Source organism: Tursiops truncatus, chromosome 14, assembly GCF_011762595.2.
Source record: "Tursiops truncatus isolate mTurTru1 chromosome 14, mTurTru1.mat.Y, whole genome shotgun sequence".
NCBI classification, from domain to species: domain Eukaryota; kingdom Metazoa; phylum Chordata; class Mammalia; order Artiodactyla; family Delphinidae; genus Tursiops; species Tursiops truncatus.
In genome coordinates, this window is record NC_047047.1 from 37,486,561 (window position 1) to 37,513,582 (window position 27,022).

A 27,022-nucleotide genomic window follows, 5' to 3' on the forward strand; every position below is an offset into this window, starting at 1 on the left:
CTCCCTGACTTCAGACTATACTACAAAGCTACAGTAATGAAGACAATATGGTACTGGCACAAAAACAGAAATATAGAATAATGGAACGGGATAGAAAGCCCAGAGATAAACCCATGCACCTATGGTCAACTAATCTATGACAAAGGAGGCAAGGATATACAATGGAGAAAAGACAGTCTCTTCAATAAGTGGTGCTGGGAAAACTGGACAGCTACAGGTAAAAGAATGAAATTAGAACAGTCCCTAACACCATACACCAAAATAAACTCAAAATGGATTAAAGACCTAAATGTAAGGCTGAACACTGTAAAACTCTTAGAGGAAAACATAGGAAGCACACTCTTTGACATAAATCACAGCAAGATCTTTTTTGACCCACCTCCTAGAGTAATGGAAATAAAAACAAAAATAAACAAGTGGGACCTAATGAAACTTAAAAACTTTTGCACAGCAAAGGAAACTATAAACAAGATGAAAAGACAACCCTCAGAATGGGAGAAAATATTTGCAAATGAATCAATGGACAAAGGGTTAATCTCCAAAGTATATAAACAGCTCATGAAGCTCAATATTAAAAAAGCAAACAACCCAATCCAAAAATGGGCAGAAGACCTAAATAGACATTTTTCCAAAGAAGACATACAGATGGCCAAGAGACACATGCAAAGCTGCTCAACATTACTAATTATTAGAGAAATGCAAATCAAAACTACAATGAGGTATCACCTTATACCAGTTAGAATGGGCATCATCAGAAAATCTACAATCAACAAATGCTGGAGAGGGTGTGGAGAAAAGGGAACCCTCTTGCACTGTTGGTGGGAATGTAAATTGATACAGCCACTTTGGAGAACAGTATGGAGGTTCCTTAAAAAACTAAAAATAGAATTACCATACGATCATGGAATCCCACTACTGGGCATATACCCAGAGAAAACCATAGTTCAAAAAGACACATGTACCCCAACGTTCATTGCGGCACTATTTACAATAACCAGGTCATGGAAGCAACCTAAAATGCCCATTGACAGACGAATGGATAAAGAAGATGTGGTACGTATATACAATGGAATATTACTCAGCCATAAAAAGGAACGAAATTGAGTCATTTGTTGAGACATGGATGGACCTAGAGACTGTCATACAGAGTAAAGTAAGTCAGAAAGAGAAAAACAAATATCATATATTAATGCATATATGTGGAATCTAGAAAAATGGTACAGATGAACCGGTTTGCAAGGCAGAAATAGAGACATAGATGTAGAGAACAAACATATGGATACCAAGGGGGGAAAGTGTGGGTGGGGTGGGGTGGTGGTGGGATGAACTGGGAGATTGCGATTGACATATGTACACTAATATGTATAAAATAGATAACTAATAAGAACCTGCTGTATAAAAATAAAATTTAAAACACAGAATAAAAAATAAAATTTATGGAAATTTTAGGGACTTCCCTGGTGGCGCAGTGGTTAAGAATCTGCCTGCTAAGGCAGGGGACATGGGTTTGAGCCCTGGTCTGGGAAGATCCCACATGCTGCACAGCAACTAAGCTCTTGTCCCACAACTACTGAGCCTGCGCTGTAGAGCCCACGAGCCACAACTACTGAAGCCCACAGGCCTAGAGCCTGTGCTCTGCAACAAGAGAAGCCACTGCAAAGAGAAACCCGCACACCGCAATGAAGAGTAGCCCCCGTTTGCTGCAACTAGAGAAAGCCTGCACACAGCAACGAAGACCCAATGCAGCCAAAAATAAATAAATAAATATGTAAAAAAATAAAATAAAATTTATGGAAATTTTAAAATATGCTTTATTTTCATTTGATCATATAGAGCATCATCCCATTTTAATAAAAATACATGTATATGCATACAAAAAAGACTAGAAGCAATTACAGAAAAATGTTAACTGTGGTTATAGTTATAACTGTGGTTATAGCTGAATAGTAGGATTATGGGCCATTTAAATTTTCTTTACACCTTTAATTTTTTTCATATTCTCTATAATGAACATTATTTTTTTATTGTCAGGAAAATAAATGCTATTTAAAAAAATTCTTAGAGGGTTTAGTAAGCGCTTGACTTCTCAATTCATAACTAGTAGAATGAAATATTAGTGCTTATGCATGGGAAATAGCCCAGAAATAACCCCAAACAATGACTACTTTAGAAATCAACCAGTTTCACTCTGCCTCCTCCTTTCTTTCGTTCTTATCATGAACTAGTTGTTTAAAATGTTTCCTATGGGGCTTCCCTGGTGGCGCAGTGGTTGAGAGTTCGCCTGCAGATGCAGGGGACAAGGGTTCGTGCCCTGGTTCGGGAAGATCCCACATGCCGCGGAGCGGCTGGGCCCTTGAGCCATGGCCGCTGAGCCTGCGCGTCCGGAGCCTGTGCTCCGCAGGGGGACAGGCTGCAACAGTGAGAGGCCCGCGTACCGCAAAAAAAAAAAAAAAAAAAAAAAGTTTCCTATAGTTACAAGCCTATTTCTACCAAAGCAGAGTAGTATAAAATGAATTAAGTCTAAAAGCTTACAGCTACATAAACCTAAAGTGTTAACATAATAAAAAATAAAAAGAGGTTAATAACACAAGCCCCAAAACAAATATTGTATGTAATGACATATTTCCTTCTTTCCAAAAAATCCAAAGAGCCCTAGGCCCTGTGCCAAATATTTCAGAAGTCCCATAACTGGAGGTTTTTTCTACTAAAACAGTTATATATATATATATATATATATATATATATATATATATATATATATATATATACACACAGACATATATATATGTTTAAACATATCTAGGAAAAGGTCTGGAAGGCTACACCTTGATATCAAGATATCAAGTCTCTGGGTTGGTAGAATTATAAACGTTTTCAGACATTTTTGCACGTCAGTATCTTCAGATTGTTCTAGAATGTACAAACATAGCCTTTTGTAAAAGAAAAAGGTGTTTTAATGTCATTTTGGAAAAAAAAGAAAAGATGCCACTGGGAGCTGTCAGAATTAGTCTCTCTGAGACCTCCCTAACTTAAAATTAGGAACAAATTACCAATTACTCACGGTATGGAAGGTTTTTTGTTTGCTTTTTTTTTTATTATTATTTTTTTTACAGTAGGTCCTTTTTGGTTATCTATTTTAAATATAGCAGTGTGTACATGTCAATCCCAAACTCCCAATCTATCCCTCCCCCTCCCTTTTCCCCCTGGTAACCATAAGTTCATTCTCTAAGTCTGTGAGTTTGTTTGCTTTGTAAATAAATTCGTTTGCATCTTTTTTTTTTTAGATTTTGCATATAAGCAATATCATATGATATTTGTCTTTCGCTGTGTGACTTATTTCACTTAGTATGATAATCTCCATGTTGCTGCAAATGGCATTATTTCATTCTTTTTAATGGCTGAGTAATATTCCACTGTATATATGCACCACATCTTCTTTATCCATTCATCTGTCATTGGACATTTAGGTTGCTTCACAGTATGGAGTTTTCACAGGCTAAATAATATAGCTTTATATTTAGTATCTTCCTATGACTTGGGAGAAAAAAAATAAGTCCTTTGAACTTATCTATGAAGCAATTTAGGAAATTCTCTTGGAAAGTTCAGTTATGCAACAGCTATTTAAATAGATTACACATCTTTCATTGGCAGTTGTATCAATGGAGTTGTACATTGATAAAAATTTAAAACAAAACAGGTAGAAAATTAAACAAACAAAGCATCATGTGAAAACAGACACGTTTCCTAAAAGAACTGCAACAAGTTAATAATTGGTCATTAAATAAAACACCTAGGACATTTTTGCATGTCAGAGGTTTTTGAGATGGACAGTTATTAGTGGTTTGGTAACATGGCCCATTTACAAAGTATATTAGCACAGTTTTTTACATAAAGTAGATGTTCAGAATCTTCTTATAAAAATTTATTTTGACTAAAACCTGTGCAATAGAAAATGATTCCAAGTTTATTTTACAAATTAATTTTTATTATTTACTATACAAAATACATGGTGCTAAGTTTTTTCCCTAAATTTGAGCATCTGGGGGAAAAACTTCAATTAATTTGAGTACACGTCTAACCGAAAGAAATAGAACCATCTGACTGAGGCACTCTGATACACTGAAAAGCACTCACTTCGAACTCTGGAATGTACTCCCAACGTTGCAGGTAACTAGCTTGTAACCTTGGGGTTCATTGTCTTCTGTTAAATAAAACAGGATCATCTCTCGCCAAGATTTCTTCTGGTTTTAAAAGTCTAAGATCTGAAAACAAACAGGAAGATTCTAAAAGGTAGAGAGAAGTTCGACCAACTGTGGACCTCGGGATCTAAGGCACAACACAGGGATGAGTCCTCTGGGTCATCTTTCTGCCTCATATATCCTAGACTCAGAGCTGAAGAAGCTGGCAACCAGCACAAATAAAGGAAAGCCCCAATAAAAGCCTACTCGCTTTAGCCAAAAGACCTGGAAAAGAGCAGCCTAGCAGGGCAGAAGAACTTCAGGCAATAAGTGCTATACTCTAGCGAAGCATGACAAAAGAAAACTGTGGCTCCAACCCCACCCAGACCAGTGGAAGCCAAGTGGAGATCTCAGACTTCCACTTTTGCCAGGCTGTAATGAAGTGCCCCAACCCTCTCCCCAGCTCTCCCTACCGCAAGTATGGTGTCAGAGGAAGCCTAGTGGAGAGTCAGGACTTTGATGGCAACCTAGTAGTAATGAGGCCAGACACCATTCACCCTATGCCTGTGGTGTCAGTGGAGTCCACATGGGGAGCAGTATTAAATCCCTCTTACCCCTCCCTAGTAGGAAGGTATCAGTGGAGGTATAGTGAGAAACTGGAACTCCCATCTCCACCTATAAGTAATGAAAATCAGCCACAGCTCAGGTACCAACAGAGGCTGAGAAGAAGCTGAGAGAGTCCACTACCCATCTGGATTTTACCCCCAACTGGCAATAATGAGGTAGCCACTCCCAACCCCCCCTTCCTTCTGCTGCTGGAGCAGTGTCAGAGGAAAGCAGCTAAAACAGAAGGTTTAAATGAGACACATATGGTCTCCTTTGAAGCACAAAAGTTTTTAATTTTGATGAAGTCCAGTTTATCTATCTTTTCTTTTGTTGCTCATGCTTTTGGTGTCATATCTAAGAATCTTTTGTCAAATTCAAGGTCATGAAGATTTGACCCTATGTTTTCCTATAAGAGTTTTATAGTTTTAGCTCTTACATTTAGGTCTTTGATCCATTTTGAGCTAATTTTTTATATGGCATAACATAAGGGTCAAACTTCATTCTTTTGCCTTTGGCTATCTACTTGTCCCAGCATTTGTTGGGAAAAAAAAAAGATTGAATGGTCTTGGCAGTCTTGTCAAAAATCGTTTGACCATAGATATATGAGTTTATTTCTGGGCTGTCAGTTCTACTCTATTGATCTATGTATCTGTCCTGGTGCCATTACCACACTGTCTTGATTAAGGTTGCTTTGTAGTAAGTTTTGAAATCAGGAAATGTGAGCCCTCCTACTTATTGTTCTACTTTTTCAAGATCAATTTTGTTATTCTGGATCCCTTGAAATTCCATATGAATTTTAGAATCAGATTGTAAATTTCTACAAAGAAGTCAGTGGGGATTCTGATAGGGATTAAGTTGAATCTGTAGGTCTGTTTCAAGAATATTGCATCTTAAGAATGTTAAGTCTTCTGATCCAAGAACATGGATTTTTCCATTTCCTTAGATCTTTAAGTTCTTTCAACAATGTTTTATGATTTTTTGGGAAATTTTACCCTTCTTTGTTAAATTTATTCCTAAGCAATTTATTCTTTTTTTTTTTTCGGTACGTGGGCCTCTCACTGCTGTGGCCTCTCCTGCTGCGGAGCACAGGCTCTGGACATGCAGGCACAGTGGCCATGGCTCACGGGCCCAGCCGCTCCGCAGCACGCAGGATCCCCCTGGACCGGGGCACGAACCCGTGTCCCCTGCACTGGCAGGCGCACTCCCAACCACTGCGCCACCAGGGAAGCCCCCATTTTATTCTTTTTGATGCTATCATTAATGAAATTGTTTTCTTAACTTCATTTTTGGATTGTTCATTTCAATTGTATAAAACTACAATTAATTTTTGTAAATTAATCTTGTTATCCTGTAACTTTGTGAAAACATTTCTAGTTCTAAAAGTTTTTTAGTGGATTCCTTAGGATTTTCTACATAAAAGATCATGTCATTGGTGAATAGAGATAGTTTTACTTCTTCCTTTCCAATGGATGCCTTTTCTTTTTTATGTCTTATTACCTTGGCCAGAATCTCTAATACAATGTTGAATAGAAATGGTAAGAGTGGACATCCTTGTCTTATTCTTGATCACAAGGGAAAAGCATCCAGTCTTTCACCATTAAGTATGATGTTAGCTGTGGGTATGTTGTAGGTATCTTTTATTGAGGAAGTTCTCTTCTATTCCTAGTTTGTAGAGTATTTTTATCACGAAAGGGTGTTGGATTCTGTCAAATGCTTTTTCTGTGTCTTTTGAGATTGCCTTACTCTGCTTGGGCTGCCATAACAAAATCCTGTAGATTGAGTGGTGTTAACAACAGAAATTTATTTTATCATAGTTTTAGAAGCTGGAAATCTGAGATCAGGGGCCCAGCATGGGTAAGTTCTGGTGAGAGCTCTCTTCCTGGCTTGCAGACAGCCACTTTCTCATTGTATCCATACATGGGGGAGAAAGAGGACCAAATTCTCTGGTATCTCATCTTATAAGGGCACTAATCCCATCATGAGGGCCCTTCCCTTATGACCTCATCTAAACAAAATTACCTCCAAAATGACCCATCTCCAGATACCACACATTGGGTATTACGCCTTCAACATATGAATTTGGGTGGTACTCAATCCAGTCCATAGAAGAGATCATCATGTAATTTTTGTTTTTTATTCTATTGAAATGATGTATTACATTAACTTGTTTTCAGATGTTGAACCAACATCGCACTCAAAAATAAATCAGTGTTATCCACTATATAAACAGGCTAAAGAAGAAAAATTACATGATCATATCAATTAATGAAGGAGAGCATTTGATAAAATTCAACACTTATTATAAAAGCTGTCAGAAAACTAGCAACAGAGGGGAAATTTCTCAACTTGAGAAAGAGCATCTACCAGAAAAACACCATTAACATTATACCTAGGACTTCCCTGGTGGTCCAGTGGTTAAGATTCCATGCTTCCAATGCAGGGGGCATGGGTTCAGTCCCTGGTTGGGGGCCACATGCCACGTGGCATGGCCAAAAATATATATATATTATTCCTAATAATGAAAAATTGAATGTTTTCCCCCTAGAATCCCAAACAAAGCAAAGTTGTTCAATACTATCACTCATTCAACACAGTGCTAGAAGTCCTAGCCAATGCAATAAAGCAAAAAAAGAAAATAAAAAGCATACAGATCAGAAAGGAAGAAATAAAATTCTCCCTATTTGCAGATAACATGATTGTCTATGTAGAAAATCCCAAGGAATCTACAAAAACAAAAACCGTCCTAGAACTAATAAGTGAGTTCAGCAAGTTCACAGGTTATAAGATAAACACAAGAATCAGTTGCATTTCTATATGCTGGCAATGAATATGTAAACGCCAAAATTTTAAATTCAATACTACTCATATTCGCTCCCCTAAAAATAAAATAAGGTGTAAGTCTAACAAAACATGTAGAGGATTTGTATGCTGAAAAGTATAAAACACTGATAAAAGAAATCAGGAAGATCTAAATAAATGGAGAAATATACTGTGTTTATAGACTGGAATACTCAACAAAGTAAAAATGTCAGTCCTTTCCCAGATGGATATACAAGTATAGTTCAAGTCCTATCAAAATCCCAGCAAGGTTTTTTGTAAATAGAACAGATTATTCCAAAATTTATATGGAAATGCAAAGGATCTAGAATTGCTAAAACAATTTTGAAAAAGAAAAATAAAATGGGAGGAATCGGTCTATTTTAAGACTTCATTATATAGCTATAACAGTCAATATCATGTGTCTATTTATACATAGATCAATAGAACAGAACAGAGAGCCCAGAAATAGACACACAAATATGCTCAACTGAATTTTGACAAAGGTGCAAAAGCAATTCAACTTAAAACAGCCTTTCCAACAAAGGCTGGAATAATTGTACATCCATAGGAAAAATAATAAATCTTTCCCTAAGTCTCACATATTATGAAAAATTAACTCAGACTGGATCTTTGACTTAAGTGTAATACATAAAACAATAAAGCTTTTAGAAAAAAAATAGGAGAAAATGTTTGGGATCTAAGGTGAGGCATAGAGTTCTAAAGCCATTCCACAAAAGGAAAAATTGATAAATTGGATTTTGTATGTTAAAAACTTTTTCTCTGCAAAAAACCCTGTAAAGATGGAAAGACAAGTTACAGACTGGGAGAAAATATTTGAAAACCACATATTCAGGATTAGTTTCTAAAATATTTAAAGAACTCTCAAACTCAACAACAAAATATAAACACTCCAATTAGAATATGGGTAGAAGATATCAAGAGACCTTCTACCTAAGAGGATATAAAGATGGCAAATAATCACATGCTGGCAAGGGTGCAGAGAAACTGGGTCACTCATTACATGATAGTGCAAATGTAAAATGGTACAGTCACTATGGAAAATAGTTTGTCAGTTTCTTAAAAAAACTAAACATGTAACCACCATAGGACACAGCAATAGCACTCCTGGGCATTTGTATCAGAAAAATGAAAATGGGTTCACCCGAAAACCTGTACACAAATGTTTATAGCAACTTTATTTATAATAGCCCCAAACTGGAAACAACCCAGATGTCCATCAATGGAGAATGATTAAACAAATTGTGGTACATCCATCCCATGGAATACTACTCAGCAATAAAAAGGAACAGACTATTAATACATGCAACAACCCCTGGATGAATTTCCAGAGGAGTGTGCTAAGTGAAAAAAGCTAATCCCCCCAAATTATATACTGTATGATTCTACTTATATAATATTCTCGAAATGACAAAATTATAGAAATGCAGAGCGTATTAGTGATTACAGGGACTAAGGAGGGGGTAGGGGCAGGAAGAAAGCACATGTGGCGCCTTGAGGGATTCTTATGGTGATGGAAGTGTTCTATATCTTGACTATCAGTATCGATATCCTGGTTCTCTAATTTTGCAAGATGTTAACATTGGAGGAAAGTGGGCGAAGGGTTCATAGGATCAATCTGTGTTATTTATTACGGCGGCATATGGATCTAAAGTGACCTAAAAAAAATGTTTAATTTAAAAAAGTCTATGATCTTCCATGCAGATAAGTAAGAAAAGCTGACATTATAATATTGCTGTTGTTTAAAAAAATAATAACTGCACTTTTCTGGTAGGTGAAATTATGGTTGAGTTTTCTTCCTTTATACTCTTCTGTATTTATGATGTTTTATTCATTGAGCATGCTTTATGTTTGAAATTAGGAAAAAAGAAGGAAGAATCAAAAAAATTCTGTGTCCTATGAAACACACTGTTACCTGGAGAATTTGAAAAAGGAGATAGAGTATAGATCAGAAACTGTCCTGAACTAGGATTCTTAGAATAAAGCAAAACCTTTTTGATTTAACAAAATTCTATTGAGCCATTACTTGTGATAGTTCTGAAGCACAGATTCCTAAAAACACTATTTGCCACAAATTCTGTTTTCGCTATAGTTAGGAGGATCATATAATTTATTATTTAAATTAGAATACTTTTGAAAGTGAAGAGGAATGTTATTAATTATTCTTGAAAAAATGGGTGAAAACTAATACTCTCCCAAAACACCTGGTACATATGCTTATCCTTGCTTTTGATCATGCTTAATTCTTATAAATCTAGAATTTTTTATATTAAAATCCAGCGACTTTAATATATGGCATCATATCAAATTAATGTACATAGCAACAGTGTTAAATACACTGTTGTTAATCATTCTCTCCTTGAAGAGCTACTTTCTTTATTTGGGTTCCAGGACCACCCTCATTTGATTCTCCTCCAGCTCCAGACTCTAACTGTTGGAGTGTCCCAGGGTTCAGCTCTCAGCTCCCTTCTTGTCTCTTCCATAGCCACACTCCTTCTCTAGGTAACCTCATCCTACCTTGTGGTTTTCTATACCTCTGAAATGCTGTTGACTTCAAAACTGGATCTTCAACCCAGACCATTCCTCTGATTTATATATAGGCTCTTATATCCAACTCCTACACAAACATCTCCACTTGAATATCTAATAAGAATCTCAACTCTAACATGTCCTGTGAAGAATTCTCAATTCCCATGCCTCCTCCCCCACCAAAATGTGTTCCATTATTGGTAGTCTCCATTTCAGTAAGTGGCTTTAGGCCAAAAACTTAAACTCATCCTTGTTTCCTGGCTTTTACTCACAGCCCACATCCAGGTCATTAGCAGGTCCTGTTGTTTGTACCTTCATAATCTATCATGAATCCGTCTTCACTTCCTCATCTCATCTTCCTTGTGTGAGCCACCATCATCTCTTTCCAATTACTGCACTGTCCAATGGTCTCCCTACTTTCATTTTCGGTTTTGCTCCCCACAGATTATTCTCCAAACAGCAGGCTGAATGCTCCTTTATATAAATATATTTTTTGTTATATACATTTGTTTTATTTTTTAGATTCCACATATCAGTGACAACACAGAATATTGTCTTTCTCTGTATGACTTATTTCACTAAGCAGAATACCCTCTAAGTCCATCCACATTGTGGCAAATGGCAGAATTGCATTCATTTTTATGACGAGTAAAATTCCATTTTGTGTGTGCGTGTGTGTGTGTGTGTGTGTGTGTGTGTGTGTGTGTGTACACACACACACACACCACATCTTCTTTATCCATTCATCTGTTGCTGGACAGTTAGGTTGCTTCCGTATCTTGGCTATCGTAAATAATGCTGCTATGAATATTGGAGGGCATGTATCTTTTCAAATTAGTGTTTTTGTTTTCTTCGGATATATACCCTGGAGTGGAATTGTTGGATCATATGGTTGAATGCTCCTTTTTAAATTTAAATCAGTCATGTAGCTCCCCTACTCTCAACCCTGCAACGGGTTCCTAGTGCTGGTATTGTAGCCTACAAGGCCTTCACGATCTGCTCTCCTGCTTCCCCCCAACCTTTTCTCTAACGTCTTTTCCCGAGAAGCTCCCCTGTACACTGTGTTGCATACTGGCTTCCTTGCTATTGTTTAAACACCAAGCACATTTTCATCTCAGAGCCTTTGTACTTATTGTTCCCTCTGTCCAGAATACCCTTCCTCTAAATATCTACAGTTTCCTCTTGCTTTAAGGTCTCTGATAAAATGTGATGACTTCTGAGGGACCTGGTTACCAACTACCCTGCCAACCTAGTCATCCTCTAGCCCTTGACCCTTTCTATATAGCACTTACCGCCACCATTACATATCTGTTTGCTTAGCATCTACCTCCTTCTCTAGAACACAAGCTCCATGAGGACAGGGACTTTGTACATTTCTGAATCCCTAGAACCTAGGTCAGCATTTGGAACACAGAAAATGCTCAATAAATATTTGGTAAATGAATGAATTAAGATAATAGGGGAAATGGAACACTAGATTTTCCGTAGGGATTGCCAAGCAGAAAGATATAGTGAAGGGCTTCCCTGGTGGTGCAGTGGTTGGGAGTCCGCCTGCCAATGCAGGGGACACGGGTTCGTGCCCCAGTCTGAGAAGATCCCACATGCCGCGAAGCGGCTAGGCCTGTGAGCCATGGCCGCTGAGCCTGCGCGTCCGGAGCCTGTGCTCCGCAACGGGAGAGGCCACAACAGTGAGAGGCCCACGTACCGCAAAAAAAAAAATAAAAAGAGATATAGTGAAAATAACATGAAGGAAAAGTCATACCAACGGGCACTGAATGTGCTCAAAGGGAGATGACTGCTGACTGAGTATCAGAGTCTTGTTCTTGCCCTGCTGAAGATCTGGAATCAACAAGATAACAGCCTGGTAATATCTTTAACAGAAGTAAGACGATGTTATCTTACAGAAGTAAGATAATTTTGTGAGATAAGAAGATTTTCTGTGTTCATGTTTTTAATAAGTATTTCTATGGAATTAAAAATAGAGAGGGATGGGGAAGAAGTGCATTTTGGGGTCTTATAATATGTAAGACAATTTGGGGTGATGGTTATGGCCATGGTGTGACATGAACTTTGGTCATGTTTTTCTGAGTAGCTTTGATTCCTTACTAAAGATTGTGAAAGCAAGTTTGGCCTGATTTGGCCAAAGTGACACCAGTTTCCTGAGACAGCAGTAAGCTGCCCACTTCATAACCTATTTTCACTAATTTCTAGACAGGTGGTTGTCTGTTGCTGGTGATTCTTGGTTTAGAATATTTATTCCAGCTCAGAACTACTGGACTACCTCACAGCCTTAATATTCAATGTTCAGTCAAGCAGTAAATGTCATAGAACCTTGTGCATGGTAGATTCAGAGCCAACCTGGTTCTGGACCAGCTCAGGAGTGTGGATGACACAGGTGGTTCAGCAGCATCTCTGTTTGGAAAGAGGAATTTAACCCTGCCCATATTAGATTATCCAACTCTCCTAACCTTCAGCAGTTCATTACTGATAGGGTAGAATCTGAATTCCTCCGACATCATGCTTGATTGTACCTATTGTATCTATGTTTGGTAGAATTCAGTAGTGAAGCCATCTGGGCCTGGGCTTTTCTTTGTGGGTAGTGTTTCTTTTTAATTACTAATTCAACCTATTCACTTGTTATAGATCTATTCAAATTGTCTATTTCTTCTTGAGTTAGTAGTAGTAGTTTGTGTCTTTGTAGGAATTTATCTGATTCATCAAATTTATCTAATTTGTTGGCATACAATTGTTCATAGAATTCTCATCATTTGTGGCTTAGCTGAACTAAGTATTCCTAAACATGACCCATGCTTTCTTGCCCTTTCACTTTTGCACTTGGAATGCCCTCAACTTAATCTCTGCCTATTGAATTGTATTGAATACCTACTGACACCAAAGCATTCTTCAGAGTTCTCTAGGGAATACGTGAACAAATATATATGATAAGGTCATGGCATCAAAGAGCCTACTGTCTAATATAATATTTCCTAAAGTGTGTTCTACAGAACTCCTACAAATTTCAACTCAAAAATAAGGTCCTGGGACTTCTCTGGTGGCGCAGTGGTTAAGAATCCACCTGCCAATGCAGGGGACATGGGTTCGAGCCCTAGTCTGGAAAGATCCCACATGCCACGGAGCAACTAAGCCCATGTGCCACAACTACTGAGCCCATGCTCTGCAACAAGAGAAGCCACTGCAATGAGAAGCCCGCGCACCACAGCAAAGAGTAGCCCCCGCTCGCCGCAAGTAGAGAAAGCCCATGCACAGCAACAAATACCCAACAGAGCCAAAAATAAAAATTAATTTAAAAAAAAATTTTTTTTAAGTTCTATGTTCAAAGACATGAGGGAGACACATTCATTCTGTAGGTGATGCATAATTCTCATTGGCACGTTAATTGCTCTAAGAAGTACTGCCACGGAGAAGCCCAGCGTTTACCCCAGTGTTTTCCCGAAAGTATTTGACCACAGAACTCTTTCTTATATAACATCTATTAACAACCCAAAGAACTTCTGATCCATGGAACACATTTAGGAAACAGTGGTCTAGATAAAACATACACTCAAGTTTATGTGTAAACTTGGTACAGTACAAGTTAGAATGTCATATTTGAGAGTGAGTCCTTAAAACATGAATAGGAAGGACTGGAGAAAAGAATGGAAGAAAGGCAGAGAAGGAAACATAAATGAAATATCCCAGGAAATAGAAAAGCAGAAGAAGTGAAGATAACAAGAGTTAAGCTAAAGAAATAGAGATCTGTCAACAATGTCAAGTGCTGCAGAGAGGTCAAAGAGACCAAGAAATGGCACTTGGATTTCACCGTCTTGAAATCAGTGTCAACTTTCAGAAGAACAATTCCAGGACAATGGTGGAAGCAGATGAAAAGGAAATAATGGGTAAGTAGAGTAAGCATGTGACCTCCAAGGAAGCAGGGGTTTTTGTTTTTTATTTACTGATGTTCCCCATCATGTAGAAGCGTCCTGGCATATTGAAAGTTTTCCATATATATTAGTTAAATAAGTGAATGAATTAATGTATGCATAAGTGGTGGTTGAAAAAAAAGGTCAGTGGGACTTCCCTGGCAGTCCAGTTGGACTCCGCACTTGCACTGCATGGGGCACAGGTTCAGTCCCAGGTTGTGGAACTAGGATCCCACATGCTGGGCAGTGTGGCCAAAAAAAAAAAGTTTGGGTCAGTGTGGGTAATAAAGGAGAGACTATAATAATGGTGTCGTTGAGGAAAGGGGCAACTTGAACATGCTTTTAGGCAGAGAACTCCAGTGGAAAAGTGGAAATCAAAAGTTCAAAATAGGGCTTCCCTGGTGGCGCAGTGGTTGAGAGTCTGCCTGCCAATGCAGGGGACACGGGTTCGTACCCCCATCCGGGAAGATCCCACATGCCGCAGAACGGCTGGGCCCGTGAGCCATGGCCGCTGAGCCTGCGCGTCCGGAGCCTGTGCTCTGCAACAGGAGAAGCCACAACAGTGAGAGGCCCGCGTACTGCAAAAAGAAAAAAAAAAAAAAAAAAAGTTTGAAATAGAAGAAACTGATAGAACACTATCATAATTGAAGCAATTATGAGAATGAGAACAGAGTCATAAATAGAATAGAAGGAAGCAGGTCCCACTTAGTATGTAAAATGAACTCATTCACAACTCTCTTCAAAAAAGTTGTTCCTCATCATGGGTACCATATTCCCATTAACTGTATGAAAATCCACTCAAGAACCCAAGCTAGAAACCCCAGGCTTCTTTATTACCTCCTTGTCTTCCATCTTCTTGCCTGCTTAAATGGATACCAAGTTACTTTAATTCCACTCCTGTAATGCTCCATGTATCCATTCCCATTTTTCATCCCCATTGGCACTACCCTAGGTAAGGCGTTCATCATTTTCTTGCCTGGAACGTTTTAATGATTTTCTAACTATACTCTGAATTCAGTAGCTTTCTGCTCTCAGTCCTTTCTCCATAATGCCACCAGAACTATGGTCTTAAAGCCCAGATATGATCATACCATTTTTCTCTTCAAAAGAGCAGCAATACATCATTCCTATTTATTCCATGACATTTATTGGGTGCCTCGTATGGCTAGGTGCAGGAGATGCACTGGTGAGTTATGATAAAGGAAGCATTTAAAATTAGGGGTGAGGGACTTCCCTCGTGGTCCAGTAAATAAGACTCCACGCTGCCAATGCAGGGGGCCCGGGTTCGATGCCTGGTCAGGGAAGTAGATCCCATATGCATGCCACAACTAAGAGTCCGTATGCTGCAACTAAGAAGTCCATGTGCCGCAACTAAGGATCCTGCATGCCACAATTAAAACATGCCACAATGAAGATCCTGCGTGCCACAACTAAGACCCGGTGCAGCCAAAATAAATAAATATTTAAAAAAATAATTAAAAAAATAAAATTAGGGGCGAAAAAAATCAAATGGCCAAAACAAAAAAGATGCTCAAGAATGAAATGTTATTTTTCTCCTATGAGATTGGCAAAGATTAAAAAGAATGAAAATGCCCAATGTTGGCAAATATGTGGGAAAATAAGCAACCTCATCCATTATTGGTGCAAGTATTAATAGATACAGACTTTTTGGAGGGCAATTTAGCAATACGTGTTAAAACTTTAATAATACCCATTTGCCCTAACGATGGTTCTCTCTGGGGTTGTGGAATTATGAGATACTCTCTACTTTTCACAGTGTTTTTCACTACTTTTCACAATATTTAATGTTTATAATGTATATATTTTTATGTTTCAATTTGAAAAAATGAAGACACAAAATGGAAAAAATTATCTTTCTTTGACAGATTCACACTTCTAGGTTAACCTTCAACAATGCTCAAAATGAGTCCCTAGCCCAATTCCAGCCCCACATTCTGCCACTCCCATTCACCCAGGACTACCCCAGGTAGCGCTTTTCACTCCTGTCTGCCTCTGATGTTCCTCTTTTTTTTTTAAATTTATTTATTTTTTCATATTTTATTTATTCGGTTGTGCCGGGTCTTAGTTGCGGCAGTCCGGCTCCTTAGTTGTGGCATGCAAACTCTTAGTTGTGGCACGCATGTGGGATCTAGTTCCCTGACCAGGGATCAAATCCAGGCTCCCTGCATTGGGAGCGTGGAGTCTTTTTTTTTTTTTTTTTTTTTTTTTTTTTTGCGGTACGCGGGCCTCTCACTGTCGTGGCCTCTCCCGTTGCGGCGCGCAGGCTCAGCGGCCATGGCTCACGGGCCTAGCCGCTCCGCGACATGTGGGATCCTCCCGGACCGGGGCAGGAACCGATGTCCCCTGCATCGGCAGGCGAACTCTAAACCACTGTGCCACCAGGGAAGCCCGGGAGCCTGGAGTCTTTAACCACTGTGCCACCAGGGAAGTCCCTGCGTCTGATGTTCCTCTAACTGGAATGCCTCCCCTGCTTCCCCTTCCTCTATTAATCAAAAGAGTACTCATCTTCCTAAAAGAACTCAGAATCATTTGCCTTTCTTTGTGAAGCTTGTCCTCCCATCTGATTTACATTGCCCCTCCAAAGGGGGTGCTAAGAGGGGGGTTTGTTTATACCTCTAGCAGGACATGGTTGGCTTGCATTGTTGTTACTTGTGTCTCCCTTACCATCATTTATTCTCCATTTCATCAGCCTTTTCTGTGAAATAAATGTTTATTTAAAAATATTTATTCAGAGTCTTGCATGTTCCATACCTAAATCCACTCTTAAACTATACATTTGTGAACAATTACCTTCAAGTCACAAAATGCTATTTTGTATTAATTTGTATTTGAAGAGAGTGCAGGAATTAATTAAACATGTCTATAGATGCCTGGTGTTTATTCACTGACAATGAGCCGGAATTATTACCTCACTTTAAGCCTTTCTCTGGTGATTTGTTTACAGAGAGTTGTGCTAAATAGCTGAATTGTTGTCATGACCCTTTGCCTAGATCTTTTCAAAACAGTCATTAGACTTGAGTTTTACATAACAAAAACACACACACAAAATCTCATAACCAGGAGAGATACTGAAAACAATTCTTAGAATTTTAAGCTTGCACATGCTTTAAGATTGGTTTTACACTGATGGGCATAGCACATGATTTTGTAACTCAACAATAATTAAATCTGACCATTTGTAAGTGCTGAAGTGTGTATGGTTGCCAAATTCTGATAACGTGTAAAATAAGTAACCTTAAATGAACTTGATCAATAGGGCTCCTTGCAGTAAATCAAAGAATTAACCACTTTTTGCTGTTTTGGTGACTACACAGTTTCAGGTCCCCAAGTGGGAGTAGCTCTTAAAGCTAAAGTGGCAGCCCCATTATCATTTGTAAATTTCCACTAACAAGCCAGGCTGGCAGCGGCTGCTGGCTGCAAGGGCTGTGACCTTTCTAACAGCATAGTATTAGTCATTGTTTTGTTTATGAGCATCTATATATGCCATGGAAGTTCTGGGGACAGAGTTTCAGAAAAAGAAAACTGAAACTAAGAAGGAAATCAAAAGCAAAATGCCTAAAACTACTTCTTTAGCCCGTTCTTTATGATCTCAGGACTTCAGGGACCTTGAAAGATTGATTTCCTCTCACTCAAGTTTCTTATAAAATTAGCTTTGGCTCATGCATCTGTAACACAGTAGTTAATTTTACAAGATAAGCAGTACAGGGGAAATGTATCTGAGGGGAAAATCCAGTGCTGGAAGCTCAAGAGACACTTACAAGGTCACAGAACAAAGCTGGTAAGTGAAGTGGTCCTACTAGAGACCTGCAAATAGCAAAGGATCTGCTTCAGGTTAATTTCAGTGTATCTTTCATCACACTTCACTTTTCTTCTCAGCCAGCATTAACTGTAAGTGGACCTTACTCAACCTGTCCTGTGAGAACCATTTGAATCACTCAGCCAAAGAACAATTGTGGTTTAAGTCCTGAAGTTTGAACTTTGCATGTTAGCATCTACTTCCCTGTAATGGTCCTGGAGGCTGTAGTAGCCACGGCAATGACTATCAACCAGTTCTTCCTGTTCACAGCTACTTATGCCATTTCTAGAGACTAAATGTGCTTTCAGATAAGCAGCATGGGCTATCTGAGCAGGAAGGTATATTACAATCTTTTAAATTCAATCTCCTACTTTATAGGAGGGGGTCCCTGAGGCTCAGCTCAGAAAGATCAAGCAGGTTCTTTGGGAGCAGAGCTGGAATTAGAACCATGTGTCTCAACTAATCTAGGTTCCTAATCTAGAGCTCTTTATACTCAGTGACTCAACACCAGAATAATTTCTCACTTTTATAGTCAGAGAAAGACTCTGTGAATTAATTAATCTTTTTATTTGGATTTGTTAATCTTTTAAAATATGCAGAAGACTCATTTAACTTCAATACTGTATATGTCAGTACTGGGAAAATGCTTACAAAGAAGCATGTTGGAGATGTCTTCTAAAACAATGTGATGGGACTGGCCTGTAAAACTGTTCAATGATCCACAAGCTACGAATTTTCAAAACAACATTAACTAGAACTATTAAATTTCCACCTGATTATCAAAGTGCTGTGGCACTCAACTTGCTTCAACAAAATTCCCTTCAAGTCAGTCAAATCACTAGGGTTTGTCTCTGTTGTACTCCAAGTGCGTGCAGCACCTCAACAGGAGAGTTCAGAGGGACACAAAATTCCTGTGGAACACACAGGACTACTTATGTTCACCTTCTCTTGATACTTCTCCCTAATACATGGAACTGGCATTTCCCAAGTGAGTCCCTTAGAATGTTAACTTGGATTTGAAAAAATGGTTCCATGATCAAGTAAATTTAAGAAACATAGTTCACTTGGTTTCTTTTATTATGCTAATTTGATTATTTATTCATTCAGCAAATTTTTTTTTCAGTGTCTACTATGTTCAGGCACCGTTTGGGGGGCTTAGGATACAGGGGTGAATGAAAAGGACACACATCTCTGCTCTCACGGAACTTAAAGACAATTCAGTGAATGTAGCTTTCTCCTTCTGTTGAATTAATTCTTAGGTTAATGCCCTCTTAAGAATTAATACTTAAGTTACATTACCAGGAATGGAACAATGAATTACATAATTAATAATTTGCAATAATAATAAGCTCAATGAAGGAAAAACCCAAAGTGCTATGGGAAGATAAAAATAAGAGGATTTAGGGGCTTCGCTGGTGGTGCAGTGGTTGAGAGTCCGCCTGCCGATGCAGGGGACACGGGTTCGTGCCCCGGTCTGGGAGGATCCCGCATGCCACGGAGCGGCTGGGCCCGTGAGCCATGGCCGCTCAGCCTGCGCGTCCGGAGCCTGTGCTCCGCAGCGGGAGAGGCCGCAGTGGGGAGAGGCCCGCGTACCGCAAAACAAAACAAAACAAAAATAAAATAAAATGAGAGGATTTATTAGGAACTTGGTGCCAGAATCTCTTGTGGAGGGTTGTTCGCCTTGATGAGATTCTGAATCTGGCTGTGGGTAGGGAGAACTTGGTATGTTGAAAGCCCCTCCTGACATGCTTCCAGTCCCTTCCATTGCCCTCCCTTTCCTTCATGAGAACCCTAAACCACACCTCAGAGCTCCATTCCTGGGCAGAGCAAAAACCCAGCACAGCCAGCTGCTGTGGCCTCAGGCTCTTCCTCCCTCCCTAGGAGTTCTAGATGAGCAACAAGCAGCAATGGGCCCTGAAAGCAGAGCCAAGTGATGGAAATTTAGTCAGAAGGAAGTGACTCAAGGCTCTCACCATTAAAGACTGACATTTCCTTTAAACTTGACAACTAACTAAACTTTTTCTGAAATGTAAAAATACTTATTTTTGTGACATAAACCATGACAGTGTTCGTCATCTTTGATTCAGCAATCCCCCTCCTGGGAATTTAACTTAAGAATTAATTCAGGGCTTCCCTGGTGGCGCAGTGGTTGAGAACCCGCCTGCCAACACAGGGTACACGGGTTCAATCCCTGGTCCGGGAAGATCCCACATGCCACGGAGCAACTAAGCCCGTGTGCCACAACTACTGAGCCTACACTCTAGAGCCCGTGAGCCACAACTACTGAGCCCACATGCTGCAACTACTGAAGCCCACACGCCTAGAGCCCATGCTCCACAATAAGAGAAGCAACTGCAATGAGAAGTCCGTGCACCGCAACGAAGGGTAGCCCCCACTCACCGCAACTAGAGAAAGCCTGCGCACAGCAACAAAGACCCAACTCAGACAAAAATAAATAAATAAAATGAATAAATTTATTTTTTAAGAAAATAATTAATTCAATAGAAGAATAAAGCTACATACACCAAGTTGGTCATTGTAATGTTAAATACAGTAACAAGGGGATAAAAGCAAACAATCTAAATATTCTACAGTTGGGAAACTGCTAGACTGTGGTATATTAACTTAGAATTATTAACTTGTGGCCATTATGTCAACTGTAGAGAAATATGAAGTAACAGCAAGTAAAAGGCAGAATACAAAGTTGTACATTAAAGAATACAAGCTATATAAAAATGGGTATGCAAAACACAAATGACAAGATTAAATGGAAAAGAGGAATCAATTTGCTAAGGTGGTAGGAAAACAGGATAGAAACCCATCATGAGCTGACTTAAGCAAAAAGGAAAAAAATCATTGGCTCAAATAACCAAGTCATGGGTAGAGCAGGGCTGGCACTGGCCTTGCCACTCTTGAAAGAGGGACGAAAATTGCCGTCAGGATTTTGCCTGCCTCTCTCCTCTCTTCCCTCTGCAGCAAAGCCTCTTTTCTCTCAAACCTCTTCCCAAAATAAGGAGATCTTCATCTCCCTAAGATGAGTTTAGATCCCGCTACACACATTCTTAATATATTCCAACTAGGATGAAAGTGCTTGCTCAGCTCCAGTTTAAGAACAATTCTGGGGAACAGTTGGGATTGGACTGGCTTCAGTCATGTGCCCATCCATGGACCAACAATGGCTAAGCTACCATGATTAGTACCAACCTCTCAACCAGCCATGCGGTCAAGGAATATGGATCACTTAAGAAGCTGGTAACTTCCATTAGGATACTGTATCTGGAGGGAGAGGAAAGCATTTCCCTGAAAGGAGAGAGGTGCTGCTCCGAGTGAAAATTAATTGGCCCATTGTTCAATATAACATTTTAGAAAGATGTCTTATTCTCTTAGTACCACTCCCAATAATGTTGTGATTTCCTAATGCAACATGCTTTATTATAATGCCACATAGTACAGTAAAAAGAGCACTACATTGAATGCCAGGAAAATGGATTCTTCTAGCTCTACCATGAATCAGCTGTGTGTCCTTAAGCTAGTCCTTAAATCTCTCTGATATCAGTTTCTTCATCCCTGCCAGAATACTGTCAACTCCATGAGGGCAGAAACCAAGTCTATCTGAAATGGAGATTTGCACTTGGGAAAAACTGTGGGGGCTTGGGTTAGGCAGAGGAAGAAGTTGAAGAAGTTGAACTATGATATGGTTGCCAAAAGGCCTCAGTTGGTCCCACAGGAAACTCTGGGCTTAGGATGGCCTTTCAGAGTAGTCACAGCTTCCAGTGAGTGGGTCTACTTCATACGTCCGTATAGACTGGATGTGTGCTATCCCTACGGATGGACAGTAAACTTGGGCAAGGCAGTTGCTTGAGTCTCAGGTAATTCCTGGAGATGGATTCAGCTAAGAGCTGTTGGCAGCCAACACCCCCAGCTCCTGGGAGAATGAGTGCCTTGGTCCTGAAGGATGGCAGCACACTACAGCATCCATTACAATCAACATATTCACAGCACCAATAGGTACAGTGCCTGGCACAGGGTAGGTGCTCATTAAATATTTGTAAAATGAATAAATTATGTAACATAGAAGGTGTGGATTAGATAATCCCTTTTAGCGATATTGTGTACATCTATTTGTCTCCTGGAGGATATGTGGAAAAGGTGGTAAATCAAAATCCTCACAGTTTTTGTTATTATTGTTTTTTTTTTTAACATCTTTATTGGGGTATAATTGCTTTACAATGGTGTGTTAGTTTCTGCTTTATAACGTGAATCAGTTATATGTATACATATGTTCCCATATCTCTTCCCTCTTGCATCTTCCTCCCTCCCACCCTCCCTATCCCACCCCTCCAGGCGGTCACAAAGCACCGAGCTGATATCCCTGTGCTATGCGGCTGCTTCCCACTAGCTATCTACCTTACGTTTTGTAGTGAATATATGTCTATGCGTCTCTCTCGCTTTGTCACAGCTCACCCTTCCCCCTCCCCATATCTTCAAGTCCGTTCTCCAGTAGGTCTGTGTCTTTATTCCTGTCTTACCCCTAGGTTCTTCATGACATTTTTTTTCTTAAATTCCATATATATGTGTTAGCATACGGTATTTGTCTTTCTCTTTCTGACTTACTTCACTCTGTATGCCAGACTCTAGGTCTATCCACCTCATTACAAATAGCTCAATTTCATTTCTTTTTATGGCTGAGTAATATTCCATTGTATATATGTGCCACATCTTCTTTATCCATTCATCCGATGATGGGCACTTAGGTTGTTTCCATCTCCAGGCTATTGTAAATAGAGCTGCAACGAACATTTTGGTACATGACTCTTTTTGTATTATGGTTTTCTCAGGGTATATGCCCAGTAGTGGGATTGCTGGGTCATATGGTAGTTCTATTTGTAGTTTTTTAAGGAACCTCCATACTGTTCTCCATACTGGCTGTACCAATTCACATTCCCACCAGCAGTGCAGGAGTGTTCCCTTTTCTCCACACCCTCTCCAGCATTTATTGTTTCTAGATTTTTTGATGATGGCCATTCTGACTGGTGTGAGATGATATCTCATTGTAGTTTTGATTTTCATTTCCCTAATGATTAATGATGTTGAGCATTCTTTCATGTGTTTGTTGGCAGTCTGTATATCTTCTTTGGAGAAATGTCTATTTAGGTCTTCTGCCCATTTTTGGATTGGGTTGTTTGTTTTTTTGTTATTGAGCTGCATGAGCTGCTTGTAAATTTTGGAAATTAATCCTTTGTCAGTTGCTTCATTTGCAAATATTTTCTCCCATTCTGACGGTTGTCTTTTGGTCTTGTTTATGGTTTCCTTTGCTGTGCAAAAGCTTTGAAGTTTCATTAGGTCCCATTTGTTTATTTTTGTTTTTATTTCCATTTCTCTAGGAGGTGGGTCAGAAAGGATCTTGCTGTGATTTATGTCATAGAGTGTTCTGCCTATGTTTTCCTCTAAGAGTTTGATAGTTTCTGGCCTTACATTTAGGTCTTTAATCCATTTTGAGCTTATTTTTGTGTATGGTGTTAGGGAGTGATCTAATCTCATACTTTTACATATACCTGTCCAGTTTTCCCAGCACCACTTATTGAAGAGGCTGTCCTTTCTCCACTGTACATTCCTGCGTCCTTTATCAAAGATAAGGTGACCATATGTGCGTGGGTTTATTTCTGGGCTTTCTATCCTGTTCCATTGATCTATCTTTCTGTTTTTGTGCCAGTACCATACTGTCTTGATTACTGTAGCCTTGTAGTATAGTCTGAAGTCAGGGAGCCTGATTCCTCCAGCTCCGTTTTTCGTTCTCAAGATTGCTTTGGCTATTCGGGGTCTTTTGTGTTTCCATACAAATTGTGAAATTTTTTGTTCTACTTCTGTGAAAAATGCTGCTGGTAGTTTGATAGGGATTGCATTGAGTCTGTAGATTGCTTTGGGTAGTAGAGTCATTTTCACAATGTTGATTCTTCCAATCCAAGAACATGGTATATCTCTCCATTTATTATTGTTTTTAAATACAGGAATGGAGATAGGAATAGGAAAAGAATATCTATTAAAATTAATGTTGACTGACCTGTTTAGCTAGAAAAGATAAAGCATTTTTTGTGATTGAGTTAATAGTAGAAAGCATTAAGGAAGCAATTACTATAGACATTACATAGAGTCAAACTGTGCCCTCCAATACAGTAGCTGCTAGTCACTGGAGGATAATTTAAACAAATTAAAATTCAATGAAATTTAAAGTTTGTTTCCTCAGTCACACTAGCCATATTTCAAGTGCTCAGTAGTCATCTCTGGCTTCTGGCTACCACATTAAACAGTGGAGATACAAAGCATTTTCATCATCGTAGGAAGTTCTATTGAACAGCACTGATCTACACTGAATAGTTGTGTTCTTTTCCTCCATTCAGAAAAATCTAATTTACTCTCGTGAATTTTGCTGCTCATTATTGTGACAGTGCTGGAAAGGGAGCAAAATTTTTAAAGGCTTGAGTGAAAAAGGATTGCCCCATATCCAAGTTTCTTCTTGGAAATCCAAGTAGTACAAGACAATCCCCAAATGGAATAAATATTAGTTGTCATTTCATGCTGTTCCTGCCAGCTGGATCATCTGGGTGTAAGCAGGACAGAAGGCCCTGGGCTTCGAAGAAGTGAGCTCTGCTCCTGGCTCCCCACAGCCAGTGAGACACGACTGCTCTTTCAAGCCTCAAACTGTCAAAATTTAGACATTCAACAATCAGAGTTGTGTTCTTTTTAAAATGCCTCCTAGAATCTAGGCATTAGCCCAGATGTAATGTTGTCCCTTTCTTTTTTTTTTTTTTTTTTTTTTGCGGTACGCGGGCCTCTCACCGCTGCGGCCTCTCCCACTGCGGAGCACAGGCTCCGGACGTGCAGGCTCAGCGGCCATGGCTCACGGGCCCAGCCGCTCCGCGGCATGTGGGATCCTCCCGGACCTGGGCACAAACCCGCGTCCCCTGCATCGGCAGGCGGACTCCCAACCACCGTGCCACCAGGGAAGCCCTGTCCCTTTCTTTATTAATTTTTTTACCTCTTATATTATTGAAAATTTTGAACATATACAAAAGTAGCAGATTCATGTAATGAATTCCCAAGTACCCACCAAGCAGTCTTAATAATGATCAAATCAGAGCATATCTTGTTTCATTTATATCCCTACTCCCTCTCTCCATCAGCATTAACTTGAAGCGAACTCCAGATACCATATCATTTCATCTGTAAATATTTTCCTATGTATCTCTAAAAGATAGGGATGCTTTTAAAAAATTATATTAACCACAATATCATTATAATGCCTAAAAAACCCTAATAATTCCTTAAGCTCTTCAAGTAGCCAGTCATCCAAACAAGGTCCATGCAGTGCAATGGTTGATGTATCCTTTTACGTCTTTAAATCTGTAAGTGCTCTTCCATCTCTCTTTCTCTGTCTCACAACTTTATGTAGAGGAAATCAAGTCTTCTATCCTGTGAAGTCTTCCAGAGCCTGGACTTTGCTCATTGCATACCCATGGTATAATTTAACATGTTCCTCTTTCCCCTTTATTTCCTGTATATGGGTAGTTGGACCCAGAGGCTTGTAAGACATGTTTATACATTGCATTGTATCCTTCTATTTGGTTGAAGTATCGGATAATGATGTGATCAGTCATTGCTAATAATTGCCTAGAACCATTAATTCATTTTAGGCAATAAACCCGTGATATTCTAATTCTATCATTTTCTTCATTTACTAGCTGGAATATATCCATTAAAAAAAGACACTACCTCTCATTAACTATTCAGTTATCCATAGGTAAGCATAACACAGGAAAGTCAGAATAAATGCTTGATTTTTTTCTCTTTATTAACAATTTTCAAAAGAATGAGCTGATTCCTTACCATCCTCTAGGAGATTAACTGTGAGTTTTGTTTTGTTTTGTTTTGTTTTTTTTTAGCGGTACGCGGGCCTCTCATTGTTGCGGCCTTTCCCGTTGCGGAGCACAGGCTCCGGACGCGCAGGCTCAGCGGCCATGGCTCACGGGCCCAGCCGCTCCGCAGCATGTGGGATCTTTCTGGACCGGGGCACGAACCCGCGTCCCCTGCATCGGCAGGCGGACTCTCAACCACTGCACCACCAGGGAAGCCCTAACTGTGAGTTTTTATTTTTATTTTCTTAGTATCAGAAGAGGTAAACATATCTGATGTGTTTTAATCTATTGTAGTTATTTTTCTTACACAAATTGTTCCATCTTTGGCCATTGGGAGCATCTTCAAGTTGGCTCTGGAGCCCTTTTGACATGACCTCAATAGTCTTTGATAATTTCTTTATTATCTAGTATAACAACATGTCCCCACTTTCTAATCTGTTTGCTGTTATATTATCCCATATTCTCCTGCAAATACACCAATCACTGATTGTGCAGTCTCAGAACCTGAGATATTTCTTATATAAGAACAAAGAGAGGCAATCGTTATATCTTTAATACATTTTGAATAATTTATATTCATTTATTTATCTAACAAGTAGTTATTGAGAACTGGCAATGTATTAGGCACTAGCATAATTCTCAATCCAGCAGGAGAGACTGACAATAAAATTCTATTAATAGTTATATGTAAGTGTGCTATGGTGAAAAGGATTGTGAAAGAAAAGGAGAGGGTGCGATGAGGATATATAACACCTGGTCTAACGTGTTAGGGAAGGCTTTCCTGAGAAAGTCAGTGAAAAGTGCAAATTCAAAGAGTAAGTAGTATGATAGTAGCCTAGCAAAGGGGTAGAGACAGAGCAGCATGTGCAAAGTCTGAAGGGAGAAGATACTTATCACATTCAAGGAACTGAAAGGTCTCTGTGAGCAGGAGGGTGGTAAGGAAGAGAAGGTACATGATGAAGCTGGAAACGCATGAGCGGAGGTCAAATCACACAGGGCCCTGTGGGTCACATTCAGGATTTTAGGCTTTCTTCTAAAAGGGATGGGAAGCCACTGGAGAGTTTTAAGAGAGATACAACACAATCAGATTTTTATGTTTCAACTCTAGCTGTTGTGTGGAGAGTGAACTGGTCAGGGCAAGAATGAAAATGAAAATTGGGGGTTATTACAGGTGAAAAATCACAGTGTCTTGGACTAAGATGACAGTGGAAATAGAGGGAA

The 27,022-nt window shown here is 39.3% G+C and overlaps 1 long non-coding RNA gene across 1 annotated transcript in view; it reads left to right on the plus strand.

The window, feature by feature from the left end:
* The window catches only part of LOC109551223 (uncharacterized), an 87,926-nt gene extending 61,909 nt beyond the window's left edge, over nt 1–26,017 (plus strand). The window contains exon 3 of the long non-coding RNA XR_012325687.1: nt 25,829–26,017. This is a non-coding gene — a long non-coding RNA (uncharacterized lncRNA). The remainder of the gene's footprint in view (nt 1–25,828) is intronic.
* Nucleotides 26,018–27,022: the final 1,005 nt, after the last annotated feature.